Raw genomic sequence first — 12,819 nt, forward strand, 5'->3', positions numbered from 1 at the left:
GGGACTGCCAACCTTTAAGTGGGGGGGTATGTAATGGGATCAACCATTCAGACTGCATCATCAATGTAGAAATGGATTTGAACATTGCTTCAGCACTTGCCCACAAGGGGGCAGTGTCAGACTGTGCAGTCACAGACACAGAGGTGGGAAATCCCCTTCAGCTCGTGTGTTTTAACCAGGAAAAAAAGAGCGGCAAGAGAGTACAGACCTGGAGCTCAGCCAGGACAGAGCTACGTGTGGTCTCCCTGAACAGAGGGCTCTTTTGCAACCGGAGTCTTGGAAGAATCACCCTGTGGAAGTGGTTTCTGCCATCCCCGGTCTGCAGGACTTTGTTTTCACCGAGGATCTAACCGGACTGCAGAGCATCGCGCCCGGGGTGCATATCCAGGGGCTGTGACAACTTGACTGCAGAGCATCGCACCCTGAGTGCAAGTGCAGGGGCCGTTACCGACACAAGGGAGCCATCCGTACAACCGTGACCTCCCTTTTTCTGCTCGGTGTGCCCCGGGACTAAGAGACTGACTAGAATCCGTTACCAGCGGGAGAAGATCAAAGGAGAAGACCGAGGAGCTGCATCCCTTCAGCGCTGCACAGGGACCCATCATCGTGAGACTCCAGGCCTGCGACGTGGGAGAGGCATCTTCTTCTGGGATAGACTGGTACGTGATTGTAGGGAAAGTGAGGGAAAGTTGCCGCCATTTCTTTGTTTTTTTCTCTTTTCTTTTTTTTCCTTGCTGCGTACCCGGAAGGAGTGAAGATCCGGGGACTCCACCATACACATGTGCTCAGATAGTTCGGTTGACTGTGTTATAAATATGTTTCATAGTAAAGAAATGTTACTACCGGTAAAATCTGAGTATGGGGATTTTGTTGGAATAGAGCATACACACACACCCGCGGCCCTACCACCGGTCGCTTCAGGAACATCATCTTAACTATCTGAATGCGAGCCATCCAGGAAAGGGGTAAATGTATTTGATTGTCTATGTCCTTTCGAATGGAATCAAGCAGAGTATTAAAATTCTGTTTGACAATATTGGAAAGTTTACAAAACTTTAGCCCTAGGTACGAAAAGCCGTCCTGGGCCCAAGTATATGGGACAAGTGAGGAGATTCTATCTCTAACAGATGGTGGAACATTAACTGAGAAGAGAACCGATTTTCCTTCGTTTATATTGTAATATGAAATCCTAGAAAATTCAAGGAGAGCGTTTTTGATCCCTATCAATGATCTTTCACTGTCAGTGCAAGAGAGTATTACATCGTCTGCATATAGACCGATATTATGTTCTACAGCGCCTATTTTAACCCCAGAGATTTCCGGGTTGAGCCTAATGTACTCCGCCAGGGGTTCCATGACTAAAGCAAAGATAATAGGAGAAAGGGGGCAACCCTGGCGGGTCCCATTAGTCAGGTCAAATCTATCAGAATAGAAGCCTGCTGCACCGACTGAAGCATTTGGTGTTTTGTTTAAGGCCATAATAGCATTCTTTATATTACCAGAGAAACCAAATGTGTCCAAAACGGCGTCCACATAGCCCCAGTGTATACTGTCAAACGCTTTTTCCGCATCTAGAGACAGGAACACATCGGGGGTACCACTTGAATCCATCAAATCAATCACTCTTCTAGTTCCATCCCTAGCCTGGCTCCCTGGGACAAATCCCACTTGGTCAGGGGAGAGTAGGGCCGGCAAAACCGAGAGGAGTCTATTAGCCCAGACCTTTGCATATAACTTCACATCACAATTCAAAAGAGAGATAGGTCTGAAGTTACCAGGAAAGGTTCGAGGCTTCCCCAGTTTAGAAATAGTAGTAATTGACGCAGCCAAACTTGGATATCAGATGAGTCCCTCCATAGTGAGAACGTTCGAACCAAAAATGGAGCCAAGATGTGCGCAAACTGGCGGTAGTAAGAATTATAAAAACCATCTGGCCCGGAGGCAGAAAGTCTCTTAGAGGAGTTAATAACCCAAACTACTTCCTCCTCAGTAAGGGGGGCTTTAAGAGTAGCCAGAGCCGTGGGGGAAAGTTTGGGCAAATTTAGTTTAGCAAGGAAAGAAGAAATGTCACCCTTCGTGGGCTGGTGTGTTTTAGGATCTGACTTGAGATTACATAGTTGGGAATAGTATTCTTTAAACTCACTAGCTATATCAGTAGGGTTTAAAACTTTGGACCCGTCGTGCTTAATCAAAAAGGGAATGGCCATCCGAGCCTCCCATTTATTCAAACGACTTGCTAGGACCCTACCGGCTCTATCACCCAAGCTATAGAATTTGGATTTAAGCTTTTTTAGATTTTTTTTCATAGGAATACAGCATAAATTATCTCAGCTGATCTCTCAGACCTCTAATAGAGTCAAGGAAAATGTCAGAGGGGTGGGCCTTGTTTTCCCTTTCCAGGAGCTGGAGTTTAGACAAAATATCATTAAATATATATTCATAAAAAACTCACCAAAAATAAAGCCAACAGCCAAAGACTGGTCAGATAGTGGCAAAAGCACATGCAAGATGCATACGGCCCCCCATGATAAAGGTTGGAAGATCACAGGTACAGAATGCCTATAAAACAACTACCCTCAGCCTATTATAACAGGAGGGGGAGGTTGCTGGCAAAAAACTGCACACAAATAAGATCTAATATAGGGCGTCAGTCACACAGATACGTGCAATGCACAGTGTCCAGGCAAAGCCTATTGATCACGCCCTTCTATTAGGTCAGGCGGGCTGCCCAGCACCTAGGTGCATTGGCACAATGGACAGACATCCCAGGGGACCGGCTGCATCCTGCAAAAATTGTGCGATAATAAAATCATAAAATTGATAATAAATGTGAGGTATTGGTCATATTTTGGCCATAATATATAAGCTCGTAACCCATACGTCAAGAGTCCCCACGCTTACGAGTCCCTAACCACATCAAAAAAAGCTCATCATAGGACATTAGTATATATTCATAAAAAACTCACCAAAAATAAAGCCAACAGCCAAAGACTGGTCAGATAGTGGCAAAAGCACATGCAAGATGCATACGGCCCCCCATGATAAAGGTTGGAAGATCACAGGTGCAGAATGCCTATAAAACAACCACCCTCAGCCTATTATAACAGGAGGGGGAGGTTGCTGGCAAAAAACTGCACACAAATAAGATCTAATATAGGGCGTCAGTCACACAGATACGTGCAATGCACAGTGTCCAGGCAAAGCCTATTGATCACGCCCTTCTTTTAGGTCAGGCGGGCTGCCCAGCACCTAGGTGCATTGGCACAATGGACAGACATCCCAGGGGGGGAACCCTAACCTTTATCATGGGGGGCCGTATGCATCTTGCATGTGCTTTTGCCACTATCTGACCAGTCTTTGGCTGTTGGCTTTATTTTTGGTGAGTTTTTTATGAATATATACTAATGTCCTATGATGAGCTTTTTTTGATGTGGTTAGGGACTCGTAAGCGTGGGGACCCTTGACGTATGGGTTACGAGCTTATATATTATGGCCAAAATATGACCAATACCTCACATTTATTATCAATTTTATCATTTTATTATCGCACAATTTTTGCAGGATGCAGCCGGTCCCCTGGGATGTCTGTCCATTGTGCCAATGCACCTAGGTGCTGGGCAGCCCGCCTGACCTAATAGAAGGGCATGATCAATAGGCTTTGCCTGGACACTGTGCATTTCACGTATCTGTGTGACTGACGCCCTATATTAGATCTTATTTGTGTGCAGTTTTTTGCCAGCAGCCTCCCCCTCCTGTTATAATAGGCTGAGGGTGGTTGTTTTATAGGCATTCTGCACCTGTGATCTTCCAACCTTTATCATGGGGGGCCGTATGCATCTTGCATGTGCTTTTGCCTCTATCTGACCAGTCTTTGGCTGTTGGCTTTATTTTTGGTGAGTTTTTTATGAATATATACTAATGTCCTATGATGAGCTTTTTTTTAAAATATCATTAAATGTAACATAGTAACATAGTTTGTAAGGCGGAAGGAAGACATTATGTCCATCTAGTTCAGCCTATTTTGCTGCAGCTGTTCTGCAGTGTTGAACCAGGGGAAGGTAAAACCCACAGAATAGGAGCCAATTTTCTTCATAGGGAAAAATATTCTTTCCCAACTCCTAATCTGGGTCAACTATCTACCTGTAATATTATGTTATTCATAACCTTCTATACTGTTGCTTTCAAGAAAAGCATCCATTCCGCTCTTAAATTCATTTAATGCTTTTAATCTTTTCCTTTTCTCCATTGCTGCAATTTTGATGAGGACACCTCTAGCAATGGCCTTATGGGCCGCCCAAAGAGTTTCATCCGAGACCATTTGATTATCATTAATGGCAAAAAAAAATTTAATTGCTGAGCGATTTCATCGCTGGTATCTTGGTTAGTGAGGATATAATCATTCAGTTTCCATTTGGAAGGAGGCCGGGTAGGACCCTCACTGGAAATTAACATAATGGGACCGTGGTCTGACCACTACTCACCTTCCTTGCCTCCTTCCAGACCCATGACCTTTTATGCGGAGAATTTAATCCCTTTACATTTAGAGACAATACCTTTAAACCCATGGTATGTAAGGCCAGAAGTGGCTGTGATAGCCGAGAATCTGCTTCCTTTGGAGTATTAACCCTGCAGAAAGAACCGGTACAAACAGGCAAGACCTATCAACAAATAACATGACATAACAATTAAAGAAAAACTGAGAAACAAGTTGCTCCTCACATAACAGAGCTACACAAGGACTGACAAACAGTCAAAACAGTAAGTGCGAAAAAAAGACGCTCGTGGGGCAGGAACTGCAGGTGGGCTGGATGCGGCCACAAAATTTAGTAGTCAGCACCCTCTGCAGAAACAAAAAAAAATCCAGAAAAATGGAGACCATGATCTCAAAATGCAAAAGTTATGTGAACTTCAAGCTTTAAACAATTCAGGGTTAATTCTCCTGTTTTAGGGTGAATCTTTATCCAAGGTAGATGGCGGAGGGGGTGGAATATCCTAGTCCTCAAACACTTTCCCAAGTTGCGCAGTAGAGAAGCAAACCCAAGTATTACCATCTTTACTGACAATGAGCTTGATAGGGAAACCCCAACGATATATAATGCCTTTATCCCGTAGAATATTTGTAGAAGGGGTGAATTCTCTCCTCCTGACAAGCGTGCCAGCTGAGAGATCTGGGAACACCGAAAGGCGAGTAAATCTGTCTGGCAGGGAAGGTTTCCTCTTTAAACCAAGCAGGAAGGCCTCCTTTGTTTTATAGAAGTGAATGCGGGCAATAGTATCTCAGGGAATCGAAGGGTTAAGTCCTTGAGGCTTAGGGATTCTGTGGATCCGGTCCACTAAGATATCTCTCCCTTCTGCTTCAGGCACAATAGCTTGAATAAAGTCCTGTAACAGGGGGAGCAAATCTTTATCATGTACTTCTTCTGATATTCCTCTTATTCTAACATTGTTTCTCCTGGATCTGTCCTCCAGGTCCAGCATTTTAGATGTTAACTTGCGGACTTCAGCTTTAAGTTCTTCATGCTCATCTATCAGGGAATTGTGGGACCCTGTTAACTCCTCCATTTTGTTCTCCAAATGATCTGTGCGGTTCCCTATGGCTCCAACTTCCCCCTTCAGCTCTCCCAACATATTTATATCATTTTGCATAGATTTCCTGAAAGCTGCAAGGAGGGATTTCATTTCCTCCTTTGTGACAGGCTGGTTATCAGGGCTTACCATTTCCACAGTGCCCGCAGTCTCCATGGAGCTTCTTCTGCTTGAGGTAGAGGAAGTAGCAGAGCGTGCAGGCCCTGCAGGTTTTGCAGCATGAGGGGAGGCAGCAGCCATCTTAGAAATCCTTTCCAGCCCGGAGCATCTGGCAAAGAAGTCAGATACCTTTCTGGGGGAGCTCCGGAGCCCGGTTTTGGACCGCCTCATCTGATCCCAGGGTGATACGGAGTGCCTGGAGAAAGATTCACGGCTGAAGGAACTTCCGGTAAGATATGTGAGCCGCTTCACCGCCTGAAGTCGTCAGAGCTCCTGGATTATGTGACCAGCACCATGCTCTGCTAGGCCATGCCCCAGTTATTACAATTGTAAAATCCTAATCAGCAGGTTTGGTCGGAGACACCAAGGTTTTATATAATGGAATATAGAAGAACTGACACTGGACACACGCGAGAAAACTGCAGTAGGACGATTATTGTTTCTTACACATAAATTGATAACAATTAGATGGATTCAGGTGACCCTTCGACAAAACATGATTAACAAAGTCATTAGTACAGGACGGTATGAGAAGGGGATTTATTCTAAAGAAACGCTGTAGCCAAAAATGAGAGAATCTGGGCCCCGGGGCTGGAGACTTTGGGCTTCCAGCGTGTCAGTACGAAACGGGGTCTTTGTCCCTGGAGCTTCTCTACTAATGAGACTCACTGATCTTATTCATGGAAAAAGCATCAGAGTAAAATAGAAACTGGCTAAATATGAGGGGCTTGTCTGATCTATAAGTCATTGTATAAAGAGCTATGGAGACAGCGCTATTCTTCTGTATAACATATGTGATGTCGCCCTAATATTTCTGTACATGACGTCTCTGTATAGATAATCTTACCCTAGCATTCCGGATTGGAAAAAGAGGAAGGGGTAATTTTATTTATTTTTATTATTATTATTATTATTATTATTATTTAAGTACCGTATTTTTCGCTTTATAAGACGCACTTTTCCTCCCCAAATTTTGGGAGGAAAATGGGGGGTGCGTCTTATAAAGCGGTAGCGGGGGGGGGGGGGGTCCTGTCTGAGGCGATCGGGCGGGTGCCTGTGGCTGCATGCAAGCGCCCGGGTACCTGTACTTGCATGCAGCGGCAGCCGGGTACCCGTGGCTGTGTACGGGCGGCAGCGGGTGCTGTGTGGGGTCGGCAGCCAGGTACCTGTGCTTGCATGCGGTGGCAGACGGGTACCCATGGCTGTGTGCGGGCGGCAGCCGGGTGCTGTGTGCGAGCGGCAGTCGGGTGCCCGTGCAGGTACTCGGCTGCCGCCCTCACACAGTCACCCATCTGCCGCCCGCACACAGCCATGGGTACCCGGCTGCCACCGCACGCAAGCACAGGTACCCGGCGGCTTGTACGCGGGGTGGGCGGGCAGCCTGCTGGCTGCCACTCTGTGCATGCGGGGCGGGCGGCTGTGCAGCTTACCAGTTGTCCGCGGTCCCACTTTCAAATGATGGCGCCGGTGGAGCTCTTGGATGAGAGCTCCATCTGCGCACGCGCTGCTCCGGGAGTCAGCGCGTGCGCAGATGGAGCCCTTGGATGAGAGCTCCATCTGCGCATGCGTCGCTCCGGGCGCCATTACTTGAATCGGGACCGCGGACACACTCCACCACTGAGCCGTCGCCGCCGCTCCCACTACTGAGCCGCCGCTGCCACCACTGAACCGGGACCGCGGACACACGCCACCACTGAGCAGTCCCTGCCGCTGCCACCACTGAGCAGTTGCCGCCGCTCCCACCACTGAGCCGCCGCCGCCGCTGCCACCACTGAACCGGGACCGCGGACACACGCCACCACTGAGCAGTCCCTGCCGCTGCCACCACTGAGCAGTCCCTGCCGCTGCCACCACTGAGCAGTTGCCGCCGCCGCTGCCACCACTGAACCGGGACCGCGGACACTCACTGCACCGGCCTGCTGCACGGCTCACACGCCACGGCTGCTGCCGCCACCACGGACCCCACGGATCCTGCCACCGCGCCTGCAACCACGGCACCTGCAACCACGGACCCCGCTGCCACTGACCTGCCGCGCCTGCCAGCACAACCTGTGCCTCCTGTGACCCCGCTTCACCACCACTGCTGCCCCCCTCCGGTAAGAGAACACCGGAGTATAAGACGGACCCCATTTTTCTTTTTTTTACCTTTTTTATGTCTAAGTTTGGGGTGCGTCTTATATTCCGGTGCGTCTTATAAAGCGAAAAATACGGTAAATGGAGGAAGAAATGAAGAACATTAGTTTAGATACTCAGACTTTATTTGAAAAAATGTTTTGAGTGACAGGGTATTGGGACAATTTCGTAAGTATTTAAAATCAAAGTCCCCTTAGAACCTATAATACAGTGCTGGCCAAAAGAATTGGCACCCCTGCAATTCTGTCAGATAATACTCAGTTTCTTCATGAAAATGATTGCAATCACAAATTCTTTGGTATTATTATCTTCATTTAATTTGTCTTCAATGAAAAAAAAAAAAAAAAATTGTCATAAAGCCAAATTGGATATAATTCCACACCAAACATAAAAAAGGGGGTGGACAAAAGTATTGCCACTGTTTGAAAAATAATGTGATGCTTTTCTAATTTGTGTAATAAATAGCACCTGTAACTTACCTGTGGCACCTAACAGGTGTTGGCAATAACTAAATCCCACTTGCAGCCAGTTGACATGGATTAAAGTTGACTCAACCTCTGTCCTGTGTCCTTGTGTGTACCACATTGAGCATGGAGAAAAGAAAGAAGACCAAAGAACTGTCTGAGGACTTGAGAATCCAAATTGTGAGGAAGCATGAGCAATCTCAAGACTACAAGTCCATCTCCAAAGACCTGAAAGTTCCTGTGTCTACGATGCGCAGTGTCATCAAGAAGTTTAACGCCCATGGCACTATGGCTAACCTCCCTAGATGTGTAAGGAAAAGAAAAATTGACGAGAGATTTCAATGCAAGATTGTGCGGATGGTGAATAAAGAACCTCGACTAACATCCAAACAAGTTCAAGCTGCCCTGCAGTCCGAGGGTACAACAGTGTCAACCCGTACTATCCATCGGCGTCTGAATGAAAAGGGACTGTATGGTAGGATACCCAGGAAGACCCCACTTTTTACCCCGAGACATAAAAAAGCCAGGCTGGAATTTGCCAAAACTTACCTGAGAAAGTCTAAAACATTTTGGAAGAATGTTCTCTGGTCAGATGAGACAAAAGTAGAGCTTTTTGGGAAAAGCCATCAACATAGAGTTTACAGGAAAAAAAAGAGGCATTCAAAGAAAAGAACACGGTCCCTACAGTCAAACATGGCGGAGGTTCCCTGATGTTTTGGGGTTGCTTTGCTGCCTCTGGCACTGGACTGCTTGACCGTGTACATGGCATTATGAAGTCTGAAGACTATCAACAAATTTTGCAGCATAATGTAGGTCCTAGTGTGAGAAAGCTGGGTCTCCCTCAGAGGTCATGGGTCTTTCAGCAGGACAATGACCCAAAACACACTTCAAAAAGCACTAGAAAATGGTTTGATAGAAAGCACTGGAGACTACTAAAGTGGCCAGCAATGAGTCCAGACCTGAATCCCATAGAACACCTGTGGAGAGATCTCAAAATGGCAGTTTGGAGAAGGCACCCTTCAAATCTCAGGGACCTGGAGCAGTTTGCCAAAGAAGAGTGGTCTAAAATTCCAGGAGAGCATTGTAAGAAACTCATTGATGGTTACCGGAAGCGGTTGTTCGCAGTTATTTTGGCTAAAGGTTGTGCAACCAAGTATTAGGCTAAGGGTGCCAATACTTTTGTCTGGCCCATTTTTGGAGTTTTGTGTGAAATGATCAAGGATTTGATTTTTGTTTCATTCTCTTTTGTGTTTTTTCATTGCAAGGAAAATAAATGAAGATAATAATACCAAAAAATTTGTGATTGCAATCATTTTCAAGAAGAAACTGAGTATTATCTGACAGAATTGCAGGGGTGCCAATACCAGCACTGTATGTGTATTGGTGAATAGAGAAGGGAGTTAGTTCCCAATGATGATGAAAAAACTACTAAACTTAGCGGAAAGTGATTATAGAAAGTCGATCACACCAGATGTGATGAATGGATCGTAGATGGAAATAAAAAAATTTGTTTAAAAGAACTGAGAGTCCTCAGTGGTTGATGCTTTTTAATGGCTAACTGAAAAGATGGTAATAATAGCAGCTTTTGAGACTACTCAGGTCTCTTCATCAGGCTCAGTATAACACAAAATCTCAAGAGTCACATATTTATACACAACAGGACATAGAATGGAGCAGTAAAAAAAGACAGGTTATGTGAAGCAGAACGATCGGTATGGCAAGAGGACAATCAGTTGTGGCAGTAAATATTGCAGCTGTTCAAAGATAAGGAGTGTGAAAGTTTTATTGTCCTCTGATTGGGGTCCGGTCCAGAGTTGTGATGCCCCCAGATGGTCTGAGGAGCACATTTCTTAATTGATGTAAAAAGACATAAATCCATGTGACCCCTTCATTCCTGCTCTGATTGTGTCAAAGGTCATCATAAGTTTGTATTCCCATAGTCTTCTGTCTCTCTGGGATTTGAAGTTTCTTTTCAATACCAGCAATTTCATGTCCATGATGCTGTGGTCGGGGTTACAAAGATTTTTGGCCACAGGTAGATCCATCCGTTTTTCTCTAATTGTGTGGCGGTGAGAATTCATCCTTGTCCTGAGCTGTTGTCCTGTCTCCCCTACATACAGACTCCCAGTGGGACATTTGGTATATATAATTAAGTACACCCCATTAGTTGTGGTGCAGCTGAAGGTCCCTGGGATCTTGTAGTCCTGATGTGATCTGGGAATCTTTATCTTGTCCATTGTAAATATAAATGGACATGTCTTACATTTATTTGGTAGCAGGGAAATGTTCCTGTTGTTGTTGGAGAGGATCTGACAATGATGTTTCTTAGATTCGGGGGATGTCTAAAACACAGAAGTGGGAGGTCTGGAAAAATAGATTTTAATCAAGCATCTTTTTGCAGCAATAGTTGTACTTTCCGTGCAGCTCCTCTTAACACCTCCAGATTTAGATTGTAGATGATTACAAGAGGTACCCGGTTGTTTTCTTCTTTAGTTTTATAATGTAGGAGATAGTTTCTTGATATTCTGGTGGCTCTTGTAATCTGGTTTTCAATTGTTCTTGGGTAGTAGCCTTGATTCAGAAAGGTCTTTCTCAGGCCTTCAAGGTGATTGTCTCTATCTGTAGTGTTGGAACATATCCGATTGTATCTGATGGCCCGACTGTACCCTACAGAGTTTTTTTTATGTGTTTTGGATAAAAACTGTCCCATTTCAGGTATGTTGGACGGTCAATTGGCTTCTTGTCCAGGGATGTCTCTATTGCATTGTTCCGTAGTTTAATGATGGTGTCCAAAAAGTTGATTTCAGTGCATGAGTAGCTGAGTATTAACTACCCCAATCAGAGGACAATAAAACTTTCACACTACTTATCTATGAACTGTTGCAATATTTACGCCACAACAGTTTGTCCTATTGCATACTGATCGTTTTGCTTCACGTAACTTGTCTTATTTACTGCTCCATTCTATGTCCTGTTGTGTATAAATATGTGACTCATCAGATCTTGTGTTATACTGAGCCTGATGAAGAGACCTGCGTAGTCTCGAAAGCTGCAATTATTACCATCTTTTCAGTTAGCCATTAAAAGGTATCAACCACTGAGGACTCTCAGTTCGTTTAAACAATTTTTTTTATATCTACTGGCTAACACGGAACAAAGATATATTTTACCTGTATCTAGATGGAAATAGTAAATTGTAATATGAGCATGTTTATTATTGTAGTATACAAAAGTTACAGACATTGTTCAGACATGGAGATTGTGCGCTGAAAGTAAAGGCCGCTTTACACGCTGCAATATCGTTACCGATATCGCTAGCATGCGTGCCCGTCCCCATCGTTTGTGCGTCACGGACAAATTGCTGCCCGTGGCACACAAAATCCCTCGGACCCGTCACACATACTTACCTGCATAGCGACGTCGCTCTGGCCGGCGATCCGCCTCCTTTCTAAGGGGGCGGTTCGTTCGGCGTCACAGTGACGTCACTAAGCGGCCGCCCAATCAAAGCGGAGGGGCGGAGATGAGCGGGACGAACATCCCGCCCACCTCCTTTCTTCCTCATTGCCGGTGGCACACAGGTAAGGTGGGGTTCCTCGTCCCTGCAGTGTCAGACATAGCAATGTGTGCTGCCGCAGGAATGACGAACAACATCGTACCTGCAGTAGCAACAATAATTGGGAATAGGGGAGCATGTCAACGATTAGCGATTTTGCGATCTTTTCAGATCGCACGTAGGTTTCACACGCAATGACATCGCTAACGCGGCCGGATGTGTGTCACGAATTCCGTGACCCCAACAACATCACTTTAGAGATGTCGCTGCGTGTAAAGCGGCCTTTACTGTAATGAATGGCAGATCGCTGAGATTGGAAGTTAGGAAGAAGGAGGAATGTTGGGTATTTTGGGGGGAGTGCTGCAATACTCTTGTCCATAAAGTGAATATATAAATATATAACAATGTGAAATGTTTGATGTACATGGAATATTGCTTTTATTTAATTTTTAGAAAACAGACGTCTATTTGTAACTGTATATAATTCTAATATAACTTCTAATGTGGTTTCCCTTTCTTCTTTACTTCTTTACTTTTTTGCCTTTACTTTGTCTCTGTTGTGTTTTCTTGTTCAGTTTGCCATTAGTGATGGGCGATCCTGATCTGTAAAGATTGGGGATCATACCGATCACATAGTGATCATGTACATGATCCCAATCATGAGCTTTCCTGGGAAGCTCGTGTTACAGATCGGGTCCAGGGGCTGTTGAAGAAAAAAAAAGCACATTATTAAAAAACATTATGATCATACTTACACGTCCTCGACCGCTTATGCATCCGCGTCCAATCATTGCTGTGCCCTCCCGGTAACCACCAGTGACTAAAGGACCTTTCGGTGACATCATAACCATGTGACCAGTCAGGTGTGAATGTTGTATTACCTCATTGGCTACAGACTGGTCACATGGTTACTACATCATCAAA

This window comes from Anomaloglossus baeobatrachus, assembly GCF_048569485.1.
Source record: "Anomaloglossus baeobatrachus isolate aAnoBae1 chromosome 5 unlocalized genomic scaffold, aAnoBae1.hap1 SUPER_5_unloc_1, whole genome shotgun sequence".
Classification (NCBI taxonomy): domain Eukaryota; kingdom Metazoa; phylum Chordata; class Amphibia; order Anura; family Aromobatidae; genus Anomaloglossus; species Anomaloglossus baeobatrachus.